The sequence below is a fragment of the Protopterus annectens genome, chromosome 2.part0 (genome assembly GCF_019279795.1).
Source record: "Protopterus annectens isolate FY-2018-M chromosome 2.part0, PAN1.0, whole genome shotgun sequence".
Taxonomy (NCBI): Eukaryota; Metazoa; Chordata; order Ceratodontiformes; family Protopteridae; genus Protopterus; species Protopterus annectens.
This window is the reverse complement of record NC_056728.1, coordinates 641,416,607-641,431,406: the sequence shown is the minus strand read 5'-3', so window position 1 is coordinate 641,431,406 and position 14,800 is coordinate 641,416,607.

Genomic DNA, 14,800 nt, shown 5'->3' with positions numbered 1-14,800 from the left:
TTAGGCAAACTTAATCTGAGGTAATGGGAAGAGAGGCATTGTGGCTAGAGCCTTAGCTCAAGAGTTTTTGGCTGGTGTGAGCTATATATAATGGCCAAGTTGGTTCCAAGAGGTCAGAACCAAACCCATCAGTCAAGAATGAATGAAGATCAACAACACAGATAGAACATTATGGTAAGAACATAACTTCTTTTTTTCATAATGGACATAAAGCTCTAAATTTGTACTTCTCATACTCATCCCCTACATACTATATTAGTTTTGTTAAGGAATTCAGCTCTCTGTATGTTTCATGGATGATCTTGTGGATCAGCCCTTGTATACAAGGGAGGCTTTCCTCACTCAAGTTCTACCCATAGTTCAGATTTGCAGATATATTCCAAAATGGGAGAAATGTGGTTAGAAACAGATTCACCTTACCCCTGAATACTATGTACCTGAGCTTTTAAGTATTTCCTGAGGGAATTGTTGTCTAAGGGCAATGTTTCTTTACTTGCTGAAAGCAGGCAAGTACAGTTTCATTCTGTTACCTGTGCAATGCCATAAGCCATCTCCTTATATTTCTTTAAATGTAGTCTTTAGTGATAAGAGACAGTGAAACCTTCTGTTCCTGTACCTCCCTGTACTAGTTCACCTGAATCTACCCAGTTGGATGCCTAGAAACCTAGCCAAACACTAGGAATTTACCTACCAACTCCCTGGGAGAACAGTCCTTGATAAGAGACAGTGAAAGTATGTGTTGTTATGGCTTATAGACAACTGTACGAAAAATAACTTGTTATAGATATTGCTAGGTAGGCAAGCCTCTCTGTTGGGTTAGCCAGCAGCCATCCCCCCCCCAAGTTTTCTCTCTAAATAAACCGGACCTTCAGCTCATACCATCTTTATACCCAAGTAGTTTTACCTCCCCCTGTCCCTGGCCTTGACATTCCCTTTAGGAGACCTACTTAACTGTAGTAAAGGGACTGACCACTAGGAGGCGCCTCTATTTCAGCTTCTGAATATCTTTCCTCACTTGCTTATCCATATCTAACTCCCTTTCCAGTTTTCCTATGACTGTCCATTTTACTATATCTCCCCTTGACCTAAAGAATATTTACTTGCACTCTACTCCCCATACACACCTACTCCTGCCAGCCTCTTAACAGTTCTCCATAATCTCTTACTTTCAGACTTACCTGCATTTTTCATTCCTCACTGATTGTCACCCTTGACAATCCACTCTCGTGTCTGTGTCTCTTCCCGCTCCATTCGCCCTGCGGGCTCACTCCGCTCCCCTACCCTGCCCCCAATTCCCACACACCCCTAGTGCTCCTACATTTATTCCTCTATAGCCACACCCACATCACATTCACACCAATTGGACTGTTCCCATAAGTATCACCCACAAACACCACCACCTCATCCCACCCTCTTTTACCTCACCTCTTAACCCTCCTTGCAACAGCACCCTACCTATTTAATAATTCTCTTAACCTACTCAAAGCACTCTGCCACTTACTTTTTTCCCCACTTCCCAAACAAATATAATGTCTAAAACAACTATCCCATACCAACTACAAATCTTACTCTCTCTTACCCTCACTAACTGCTGCCCATCTCTTAACTTCTTACAAACATCCACTATGCTCTAAGCTTCTCTTCCCCTCTAAACACACTTCCACACCACCATTAACTATCTATCCAACAATTCTTAACCTCATACCTAAACCTAGCTATCTACTTGCCAAATACCATAAGATAACTCATATTAACTACATCAACCAGAACACCAAGAAAGTAATTGACTTCTATCATAAGCCTCTCATCCCTAAACACATTATAGTCATACACTTAATACTATATGGGGATATTCACCCTAACCCAGGCCCAAACTTTACCTTTAACGCTCCAACCTGCAACCCAAATAAAACTAATACCCCAACCACCAAACCACCTAACTCACTATCTATAGGTCATCTCAATATACGTAGCATAGGCAATAAAATTGCTCAACTTCATGCCCTTTTAGATGTTCACTTATTTGATATCTTATGCTTATCTGAAACTTGGCTAAAACCTACTGTTAAAGACAATGAAGTCACTCCACCAGGGTACAACATCATTAGACTAGACCGCACAGTCAGAAAGGGAGGAGGAGGAGCAATCCTCTATAAAGCAGAACTTCAGGTTACTACTTTAAAAATTAACCCACCATCAAACATAGTGCTGAAATACTTATCACTAAACTTTAAATCAACTCACATAAGTCCATAAACATTATCTGTATATACCGTCCCCCAGATAATAACATCACTACACTTGAAAATATCCTTAACTGGCTTCCTATCAATCTCCCCCAAGAAACCGTAGTACTAGGAGATTTCATTGTAGACTGGATGATCTGTAGTAATATACACCCAGCCACCCATATTAACCTTTATGGCTTCTCAAAAACTATTAACTCCCCTACTAGAACTAATAGAACCAACAACAAAGAAAGTACCTTGGACTGGATTCTTACTAATAATCCTCAACAAACTTATCAATCAGGAACCCTCCCAGATGACCTCTATTATCAGACACAAGACCAACCTAACTTTCCCCCTCTCCTATAGAACAATACGCACAAAAATGCACTTCAACTCAAAACTTTTCCAAACTAAGCTCAAACAATGTAATTGGTCACCACTAAAATCTCTTCCATTCAATGAAGCCATAGAATACTTCAATACAATATTCCTAGCAATCCTAAATCATCACGCTCAGTTAGATATAAAACTAACCCAGCACCCTGGCTCACCAATAATACCAGGCAAAAAATCCTTCTTAGAAATAAATCCTGTGCAAAGTGGCGAGCTACTAAAACACCTTCAAATCACCAAACCTTTAAACAGCACAGAAATAATACCAAAAAAGCCATCCTATTGGACAAGAAGAACTTTTACCTTCAAACACAGCAAACCTGCCACAATGCACCACAAAAATTCTGGTCTAGCATTAACAAACTTCTTTACCCAGGTCAATCTATCACACCCAACCCACTAGGCTCTAACCCTGACAATCCCTCACAAACTACTAATGCCTTCAATTCTTTCTTCACTGATGCTATCCAAAATCTTGCTAGCCATCTTTCTCCTGATACCTCAAATCTGCCAACTTCTACAACTATCCCTCCTCCACCATTCTACTTACAACCAGTGTCTACTTCCTTCATTTGTTCCCTTCTCCTAAAATTAAAACCTACCACACCCTCAGCTGATCAACTAACAGCAAAATTCCTGCAAAAAGGAGCTAAAGCCGTAGCCTACCCCATTTCTATTCTGAGCAGCAAAACCATAAATGAAGGAACTATCCCATCTATCTGGAAAATGTCCCACATCATTCCACTACATAAAGGGGGACACTCCGAGTATTCTAACTTCCGTCCTATAGCTTTGCTATCTCCCCTTGCAAAAATAATGGAAAAATGAATCCATAAACAACTACTTTCACACCTTCTCCATTACAACTTACTTGTCAACTGTCAGCATGGTTTCAGACCCTTCCACAGTACCACCACTGCCCTGCTATCCTTCACAGACACCATTAACAAAAATCGTAACAACATTCTTTCCTCTGCTGTCTTCATTGATTTATCTAAAGCCTTTGACATGGTTAATCACCAACTCCTCTACATATACTGAAATCCCTCTCATTTGATCCCCAAGCCATGAATTGGTTTAACTCTTACCTTGAAAACCATCAGCAGGCGGTACTTTGGCAAAATAAACTGTCTAATAACCTTCCTATCTCACTAGGTGTTCCTCAGGGCTCCATTTTAGGTCCACTCCTTTTTTTCATTTATATTAATGACCTTCAAACAGCTATACCACACACCAGCTGCATTCAATATGCAGATGACTCTACTATTATTTGTACAGCCACCTCTGAAACTGAACTTAAATCTCTTACCCAAAAAGTTTTCAATACTGTACAACAATGGTTTTCAAACCACTGTCTCCTCCTTAACCCCAAGAAAACTAAATTTGTTACTTTTCACTCCAGCTCAAAAATCAACTCCCATCCACCTCGCACTTTTATCAAATGATGACACTATCATTTCTCCCAACCCAACTACTAAACTCTTAGGAATAACAGTTGACAACAACCTCAACTTTGATACCCACATAAACAATATAATAAAATTAGTGAACAAAAAACTAGGATCCCTTTACATAATTAAGCCCTTTCTAACTTCAGTAGCTAGGACTGTTACAGCCAGAACCCACTTAATCTCAACGCTATTCTATGCCTCCCCTATATATACTAGCCTATCTAAAAACAACCTCAACATACTGGCTACATCCTATAATAATATTGCTAGGTTTGCCACAGGCTCTCCTTTTAGAACCCATCACTGTCTGAATCTGAAACAACTAGACTGGCTAGAATTTCACAACCAGCTTCAATTTCTACAGCTTCCCATTATCCACAAGGCCCTGTATAAGCCCACCAACACCCCTATACTCTCTACCATCATTACACCTTATAATAACTATAAGAACCTACGATCCTCAAATAAACTGCTGATCAATACTTCAAGAGCCAATCACTCAGCAGGTGACTCCCTGTACTCTAACTCTGTAGGAAAGCTATGGAATTTACTACCCACTGAACTCACTACACAAACGTCACTTCCACTCTTTAAAAATAATCTAAAGCTCTTTCTTAAGACACACTGGCTCTGCTCCTGTACTAACCCAGACTAACTTTTTCTCCTTTTAAATTGTAACTACTCTTATACCTAACAATTTCTACCTTAACAATCTAAATACCATGTTATTATAGATATAATGTATGTATACACAGATATTGTAACTCAAATACAATACCCATTGATTCCTACTACTAGTTCTATCCTTCCTAAGACTAATGTATCCTGTATATATTAAAAAAAGATATATATATATATATATATATATATATATATATATATATATATATATATATATATATATATATTGTAATAACTGCTTTTTTACTTCTTTGTAAGTTTCAACTGCTATTACTTTTTTAAATGTATGTATGGATTTTTCTATTCTTTTTATTTTTCGGAGCTTTTCTCCCCGGGCCACTACTGAAAATGGACATGTATCCAGCTAGACTAGCCCGGTCAACAAATGTAAAATAAATAAATAAATAGTGCCTTATCTACTTTTAGGAGTGGGCAGCTCCAGAGTGGAACCACAGATCCTTTTTGTCCCTGTCAGGGGTGCAAGTTTGTAAAGTGTCCTAAGAGCATGGTGTGCAATTTTCATGGAGTGCTATTCTTTTAGAGCTTTAGTGAGGGTTTGGTAAACCAGCAGGTAGCCTGTGGTCAGTGTACATTCAAAATGTTGATGGCTTTGTCTGACGATGAGGGGAACTGATGGCAGATCTCTTGGTTCAGTGACTGTGGGAGGTTTTGGCACAGGTAAGTGAATTTTCATTACCTTTTCATTACATTTTGTTTTGTTTTTTTTTTTCCTTAGTACTATATTTTCTTTTACCTTCTGTCCTCCCCAATCAAAAAGGATAGAGAAAGTTAATCATTGCTTTGATAGCTTTTTCTAGCTGTGGTTATGTTGTTGTTTATTGTTACTGTCAGTGTTGGTAATGTTGGTGCTTTTGGATTTTTAGCACCAGGATGTCAGATAAGCCATCTATCTTTAATAAATATGTCACTTTTGGGCATAAAATCCCTACCCAAGATGCCCATTCAAAATGTGTTTATCGTTTAGGAGCTTTGCATCTGGAGAACCTCTCAGCCTATGCTGCCTTTGGGTCCAGAGCTTTAATGGACAGGTGTGCCAAACTCGTGCTTAAGGGGCTTCTCCCTGCCACAGGAAGAGTTCCATCTGCAAAGGCTTTCATCTTCTTTCCTTTCATCAAAAAAGAGTTCAGAAAAGAACAGAGGGGGGAGATGTCTAAGGATAAGGAAAAAGAGAAGGACAAGGAACTGGAGAAAGAGAAACAGAAAGAAGAAGAATATTCCAGAAAGTATTTTCTGGACCAGTTTGGTCCATCTGGGCCCACTTCAAAGGTTTCCAAGCCATTGGATCCATGCTCTGCTCCAAAATCTGTCAGGATAAGGACTCCTACCCTACTATTCCCAGGGCCCGGGTTCTCCCTGAAACCTGTTAGCCCCAGGTTTAGGTCACCTTTCTTGCAAAAAAAGTCTTCACAAAGGGTGACAAGGCCCTCCATCTATGGCCTTCTCTTTGAGATCCATGCAGTTTTCCAGAAGCCTGTCTGAAGCTGACCTCAACAAAATGAAGATCTGAAGTTGTTGACTTCATTAAGTCTTCAACCTGAGGGTTCAGATTAGAGAATCACATCCAACTCAGCTGTATACTAAAGCACCAGGATCCGAACTCTGAGCTCCTTCCCTACTCATAATTCTCTGCTCTCCCCTCATCACTTCAGATCTCATTTGCCATGCTTCCACTAGCACTGGGATTTCATCTCTGAGCTCCTCGAGTTTGAGAGTTAGGAATTAAAACTTTTTTTCTTTGTCCATCTTTCTAAAATTTCTTATTACCCTTTCTCTGCTAGTTAGCTTAAGATTTTCAACCCCTTTAATCGTAGCTTTATACTTGTATAGTTCACTACCGTCTTGAGTCTTGGTGTTCCTTTCTTATCTTATTTTTTTTTAAAAAAAAATAAAAATCTCTCATTTTTTTCTGCCTTCTTTGCATAGTGTTTTTTTTGATTATGGGAAATTCAAAACTGTCTGGTTTCAAAAGGTGTGTCAGTTGCGGGCACAAAATCAGATGCCCACACTGAGTGTGTGGTATGTTTAGGACCATCTCATTTAAATTCCTCCTGCTCCATCTGTGCTGGCTTCAACCAGCAGACATTAATCAGCCAGAGGACTAAATTGATTTTAAAAGGGCTACTTCCTTCCACTGCCTCTTTCGTCACTTCACCTTCTACTTCAGGGACTCAAACCTCTGCCAAAAAACAGAGTGTAAGCAGTCACCAGATAGGATGTTTAGAAGAGGTAAACCGCTGCAGAAATTCTTGAAAACCTCAGATCTGCTTGACTCTGCTCCAACTGTCATACAGACTTCCCCTTAGTGCCGGCCTCAAATTTTTTCACCGAAGCCAGTCGCCTCTAGGCCAAAGTCTCCTATTTTTCAACCTTAAGTCTCCAGACCACCATCTGTTGCATCATCTGCCAGATCTTCATGCAGTCTCTCCAAAGCAAAGGTGGACAGGATGCTGATGAAGTTTCTCCAGGCTCTGATCCAGTTGGGGGTTTTGCCCACTCCTTCCCCCTCAGGATCCATGAGCTATCAACCTGCCTTTTCCCCAATAACTCCTTCTGTGATCCAGCACTTTGGTTCAGAGTTATTGGGCCCAAAGATTCCCAGAGTAGGGACTCTGGAGCCAGCAGGTACAAGTACCTTGACTCAGTTTCTCTGACTGCCTCGGCTACCACATTTTCAGAGCAGAGTGGTTCTTGGAGCCATAGGTTTGGTATTGGGTCTGAGGGGTTGATGTCCACTGTGAAGTTTTTAGAACTCTCTCTCCCCCCTTGGGGCTTCAGCACTTGATACCTCAGGTCTGACTCCACACTCCCATCTGGGGGAGGCGCTGAGTCATTGGGCTTCACTGTCAACAGCTGCGGCTCCAGGGACATTGCCATCGTCTTTTTGGTCTTCCTTAGCATTCAGAGTGGTGGAGAGGGTTCTCTTTGCACCCAGAAGAGGCTTGACTCTCCCTGCTTTGGCTTCCAGTCCCTCCTCAGCATATTTAGTGTGTGAGACATCTGTTCTCTTACCTCCGGGACAGCCTACCCAAAAGGACTTCCAGACTGTTTTCCCTTTGGAACATCCTAAGTTTTCCAACACCTCCCTGAAGCACCCCTCCAAGGAGGTCCCTCAAGTGTCAGTGCAAAAGGAGGCTCTTGGCTTCCCCATTGGAATCCCTCCTGGAGAACAACGATATCAATGAAGGGGAAGGGTCTCCAAGATTACCTCCTGAGGATGTCTCTTTTGGAGACATCATGGAAATTCTTCACCAGAAAGGTGGTTGGTCCACCCAAAATCCTAACCCAGAGGAATCTGTGTTTCTGGAAGCTTTTGGGTCAGGCCCATCTATTTCTTGGATGTTCCCTCCTGCACATCCTGTTATTGATCTTATTTCCTGCAGGAAGTGGAAAGAGCCAGATGCCATTCCTAAATGCCCCAACAAAATCCTGAGCACCCCTCCAGACAGACCCCAATGGACCAAGGGTATCCCTGTCAATGCCATGGTGGTTGCAGCAGCCACCAAGAAGGAGCTGGCCCAACAAAGCTCCACTTTTCATCCCCCTAGCAGGGAATCTAGGTCTTTGGACAGATTTAGTAAGCGGGTGTACACTTCAGTAACTTTTGCATTGTGAGCAGTGAACTATTTGGCACATCTAACCAGACTATAGAGGGACTTAGTCAAGGAACTCTCTAGTTCTGTCCCAGGGTGCACCTCTGTGAGGAACAGAAAACTTTTTCCTCCAGAATAGCTACCCTGCAGTCCATTGCCAACTCATCCATGAGGCTAATTTCTCATGCCGCAGAAGGTAACTCAAGGGTGGCTGGGTCAGGCATTGCTGTCAGATTCCATACCCGGATGTGGCTGTGTCATTTCTCTGAACCTTTCAAGGCATCCTTCACTAATGCCCCTTTCGATGGATCATCTTTATTTGGTCTGACTGTCAGAGACACACTCTCCCAAAGTGAAAAGGATGGAAAGACTTTATTTGCCATCAGAATACACTTTGCTACCCCATGGTGGCCTTTTTTTGAGGAACCAATGTGGAGGTAAAAAGATGTGGTTTCAAAAATCTCAGGGATTCACAGGGGAGATTTTTCCTCCACAGGTAGTGGTGAAAATGGTGCCAATGGCAGATGCCATCCTTTGGTAGAGGGGGTCCAATAAACCAGGTGTCTCTAGATACTTTATCTGACAGGCCCAATCAGTGATCCTGAAGGATTGCCTGACTGCTCTTCTCTAGCGACAGTGTGGGTACATTTATCTTTACACCCAACTGCCTGGGAAGCCATCACAAATGATTGTTGGGTGCTAAATATCATATACAAAGGTTATTCCATACCCTTTTCCTGAAATTCTTCCCCAACCAACATCCTCCCCAGTGTTCCACCCAATCAGAGGGAGTCAGCAGCTGTAGAGATTTCAAAGCTGTTCACAAAAAGAGACATCCAAAGTGTCTCCCGAGACTAGCTTAGATCAGATATCGACTCCAGATTCTTTTTGGTGCCCAAAAAGACAGGGGACCTCAGACCCATTTTGGATATCACCAACCTCAACAAATCAGTAGCCAAATCAAAGTTCCGAGTGGTCATGATTCAGTCCTTTCTGCCCTTCCTGCAGAGGGATGACTGTATGTGCTGTGTAGACCGCCAAGATGCATGCTATCACATCAAGATGAACAAGTGCTCCAGGAGGTTTCTCCTCTTCTGGCTGGGAGCCAATCACTACCAATTCAGAGTACTCCCCTTTGGTCGCAGCACAGCCCCCAGGGTGTTCAAATGCATGGTAGTAGTGGCAGCTCACTTGAGGCTGCAAGGATTCCATGTGTTTCCCTACCTGGATGATTGGCTTCTCACTGCTCCCACCATGCATCCAAGCCAGGGACTACCATTTTCAGTTAGCCTCAACTGTGGGCATTTCCAAAAACCTGAAGAAGTCACAACTTCAACCAGTACAGCTGATATACTTCATCAGAGCCCATCTGGACACAACATGCTGTCTAGCTATCCTTCCTTCAGACAGTATCTCCACATTAAGACTCTGTATCAGACCGATCGTGGATATTCCTACTCCTCTGGCAGGTCTTGTTCTTAGGGCTGTGGGTTCCATGGCTGCCACCATCAGTCTTGTTCCAGTAGCACCACTTCGTATGAGAGTACTTCAGTGGACCCTGGTGGTTCAGTGGTCCTTACAGTGGTACCCATTAAGCCACCCAATAAAATTATCTCGAGTATGCAGGAAATCTCTTCTTTGGTGGCTCCAGTCAGAAATTCTCCAGCAAGGTTGACCCTTCATCCCCCTGGTGGCCACATTAACTATGGACACTTCCCAGTTTGGGTGGGGGAGGCATTACCTGGGTCAAACAGTCCAAGGTACATGGTGCCATCTCAAGACCAACTTGCATATAAATGTCCTAGAGATCAGAGCAGTGCTTCTGGCATTGCAAGTTTTTTATTCCTCTCTCGCTGCTGGGACCATTGCAGTTCAAATGGACAACATGTCAGTTATCTGGGTATATCAACAAACAGGGAGGAACCAAGTCTTACCCGTTAAGTTGAGAAGCCATGAGGTTTATGGCAGTGGTCGATGATCTCCAACCGCTTTGTAGTGGCAACGCAAATTCTAGAGAAGTCAAAAATCTTTGCGGACAAGCTCAGCAAGATCATTCTGATGCTTCATGAGTGGTCTCTCAATACTTCAGTGGTGAACATAATATTCTAAAAATGGGGTCAATCTTGCTGTGATCTCTTCACCTCTCTTTCCAATGAAAAATGCAGTGAGTTCTTCACCCTGATCCCTTCTCAAGGACCATCACAGAGACACTCTAGTCCATGTGTGGTCCCCCGGTCTGCTTCACACTTATCCCCAAGTTTCTACAGAAAGTTCAGAGGTTAAGGTGTAAAGTAATCCTCATTGCTCCTTTTTTGCCTCTGCAAGTTTGGTTTCCCTCCCTTTGGTCTCACCTGGTTTGTCTGCTGTGGGCTGTGGATCCTGTTCCAGATCTTGTGTCCCATTCATCAGGACAGACCCACCCAGATCTTTCAAACAAAACTGAACACTTGGTTGCTCCAGTTTCAGTGATGGCTAGAACTCCCAAGTTTTCATCCCGAGCCAAAAAGATCTTGATCACAGCACATAAACTTTCCACCAGAAAGCTATACAATAGCAAATGGAAAAGGGTTTCTATTTGGACCCAACAGCACCATTTAGATCCCTTTACGGTGCCTATTCCAGCCATCTTGGATTTTCTAGCCTTTATTTTCCGTATCAGAATTACTTTCTCTACTGTCAAGGTTCAGTTTGCAACCATTTCCAATTTTCCAATTGGAGAAAACTCGTCTTTGGCTTCTTCTAAGTTGTGTAAAATGTTTTTGAAGGGTACTTTTCTTCTCAGCCCGCCAATCAAAAATTCCACTCGCCCTTGGTTGTGCAAGCTTTGGTTGCACCTCCTTTTGAGCCTGCAGTGAAAATTGATTTGAAATACTTGGAAAACCACCTTCTTAGTGGCCATCACCTCTGCTAAGAGGATGTCTGAACTTCAAGCCCTATCATCTAATCCACTTTATTTGAGTTTTCACAAAGAGAGAGTTACTCTGTGTAATAATCCTTTCTTTTTGCCCAAGGTTGCTTCTGAAGCTAATATCAGTCAGGTCATCAATCTTCCAGTTTTTTCCCCAGTTTTCAAGACAAGGGAGAGTATAAACTTCATATGCTGGATGTACATAGACAATTGCATTTTTATTTAGACAGAACAAAACATTTCAGAAAGTCTGATCAGCTTTTCATATCCTAAGTCTAGTTTAGGCAAACCTGTTTTCAAAGTCATGTTGGCCAACTGGATCTCTCTTGTGTAGTCTTCCAAAGGACTTTTATTACCTTCTCAAATTGAAGGTCATTCTACTAGATATGTGTCCACATCCTCAGCTTCTTGGTCCAAAGTTTCCCCTTGATGATAACTGTGCATCTGCCACTTGGCCAAATTTTCATACCTTTATATCTCATTACAAATTGGACATTATCTCCAGAAATTAGGGCATCCTTGGTCCCACGGTGCTGTAGAATATCCTTCCATGAGGGCCTCCTGAGATTACTGTAGCTTGGGATTCTGTCCCACAGGTTTAAGATTGAATGAAGTCAACAACTTCAGACAAAGAAGTTATATACTCACCATAATGTTTTATCTGAGTTTGTTGACTTCATTCATTTTCAACCTTCCCTCCCTTCATCCCCCTTCCATAAGAATTAGGGCCTGGTGGATGGCCTGACTGTATTCATTTTTCTCCTGTTGAGATCCTGAAGTATTTTCTACTGTGTTTCGGCAGAAAACTTGATCTGAGGGGATAAGGGGAAAATAGAGCATTATGGGCAGGGGAGGAGCTCAGAGTTTGGATCCAACAGCTTTAGTATACAGCTGAGTTGCATATGATTCTTGGATCAAAACTCATAGGTTGAAGATGAATGAAGTCAAAAAACTCATACGGAATGTTATGGTGAGTATATAACTTTTTTAAGGACCCAGATCCAGCTAGGTGATTCTCCATATGTCAACTTTTGTTGGAGGGTCTGACATATCCTTTTCTTTGCACAGATTCTCTTTTCCTGCTCTGACCTTCAGATTTTGTACTCTTGGATCCGAGTGGACCCCAAGGAATGTCTGTGTCAGAATTGAAGGACTGGACCTCTTCATCTCCAACTATATCTCTGACCCCAGTTGACTCGAGTGTTTTGGATCTTGGTAGATCTCAGAGCCAAGGTTATCAAGCCTGCATTGCAGTTGGGGTCAACTCCAAAACTTTCAGATCCATACCTTCTCTCAGCACTTGGTATTGGCTTTGGAACCAAGCCAAGTGGGCTGTCAGAGCTAGCTGTTTTTGGGTCCCATAAAACCTGTAGGAGCTGCTTCAGGACCATTCTCGGTGTTGACATGTGAGACCTTTGAAAGAGTGCTTTCGCAGTCCGGTGAAGAGATGTTCATTTCCCACTTGGGTCTACTCCTGCCACCATGGAATTCTTTGGGTCCTCTCTCCTCTGTTCCTGTCACATTGGGACAGTCAACACCTCAAAGTCTCAAGGCAGTTCACATCGTGGGCTCCCCATCTGCTGCTTAGTCTCCTCCAGAGCATCCCACTGAGGAAATGCATTGAAAGCATGTGTGCAGAAGGAGGCATGTGGATTCCGTCACCGAGGATAGTGATTTTGATGAGGGGATCCCTCTTGAAGATGTCTCCCTTAGTGAGATCCTTGAGCTACCCAAGCAGAAAGGGCATGGTCCACTGATACCATCTCCCAGGAGACATCAGTATTCCTCAAAGCTTTTGGGGCTGGCTTGTCCTTCTGTTTGAGTGGTCACTCCTCCTGATGAACTGGTAGACCTGGTTTTGAGACAGAAGCAGAATGAATTGCTGTGGTTAAACTAATCCACCCAAAACCCAATAAAATTCTACTTTGTCCAAAAGGCAGGCCCTTCTAGAGCAAGGGTACTGAAGTAGATTCTGAGATGGTAGCAGTAGCCACCAAGAAAGAGTTCACTGAGGAGAGCTCCACTGTCTAACCCCTAATAGAGAGTCTGGAGCATTGAACAGATTTGGAAAGCAAGCATATACTTCAGCAACCTTTGCTTTCAGAGTGCTGATCTACTTAGCCAATTTAACACACTTCCAGAGGGACCTGACTAAATAATTATCCTTCCCTTTCTTGGTACTTGTCTATGGAAAGCAGTTGTCTACCCTTCAGTCCCTGTCAAACATGTCTATAGAACTTATTTTCAATATGGCCAATAGCACATTGAGATCAGCAGATACCAGAATAACTATTCACTGGTATGCCAAGATGCTTCTGTGCAACTTTCCAGAACACTACAAGATGTCCTTCATTAATGCCCCCTGTGACAGGTCCACTCTGTTAAAGCCTATAGTTAGAGATGTTGTCTAAAATCAAACAAGATGGCAAGACCTTGTCTACCATCAGAGTACACTTTTCTACCCTTTAATGGACCTTCTCCAAAAAGCAAAGAGCAGGGTAAGAAATTTTGATTCCACAAATCTAAAGGCTTTGTCCCAATCCTTTTAGCAGTAGATCCCCCAGAGGGGGGGGTATAATCATAATAGATGTCTCCCCATGGCAGAGCGCAGAATGTAAAATCATGATTTTTGTGGGTACCTTCTCCAACAGGTCTTTTCAGTGTTCCTGAATGGTTGCTGAACTGCTGCACTCTGGATGCAGTTGGGGTGCTTGTCTCTGTATCCTGGACAATCATCACCCAAAATGTATGGGTGCAGAGAATCGTAACCAGACGCTGTAAGATTTCTTTCTTTTGTCAACTCCTTACACAAAAAGACTTCCAAATATTCCAGCCACACAATGGAAGGCAGCAACCCAGGGAATAAAAAAGCTGTTAGACAAGCAAGTTGTCCAGGAGGTCCCACCAGACCAGCACAGGTCCAGAGTCTACTCAAGGTTCTTTTGGCTACCAAAGGAAAAGGTTATTTTTGGTACTAAAAGAAAATTCAGGACCTCAGACCCATTCTGGACCTCAGCCTACCTGAATCAGTCTGTAAAAACAGACAAAATTCCCGATAGTCACGATTCAGTCCATCCTATCATTGAGGAAGGATGATTGAATGTGCTTGATAGAATACATCTTAGATGTCCATCACACACAAAAATGGAAAGATGCTTCAGGAGGTTCCACCACTTTTAGCTGGGAGCCAGTCACTTCCAGTTCAAAACCATGCCTTTTGGTCTCACCACAGCTCCCAGATATTCACCAGATGTATGGTAGTGGTTGCAGCGCATCACAGACTGCAGGGGTTCCAAGTGTTCCCATAACTGGATGACTGGCTTATAACTGCTCCCACAAGGAAACTTCTTAAACAAGCCAGGGACTCATTGGACCAGGTATGTTTCTAGTTGGGGATAACTGTCAACTTCATGAAGTAAAAAATTGCAACCAGTTCAAACAGTAGAGTTCTTTGGGGCCCATCTAGATACCAAGCTGCAGGCAGCAAGATTACCATAATTGAGAATTCTCACCCTTCAACATAAA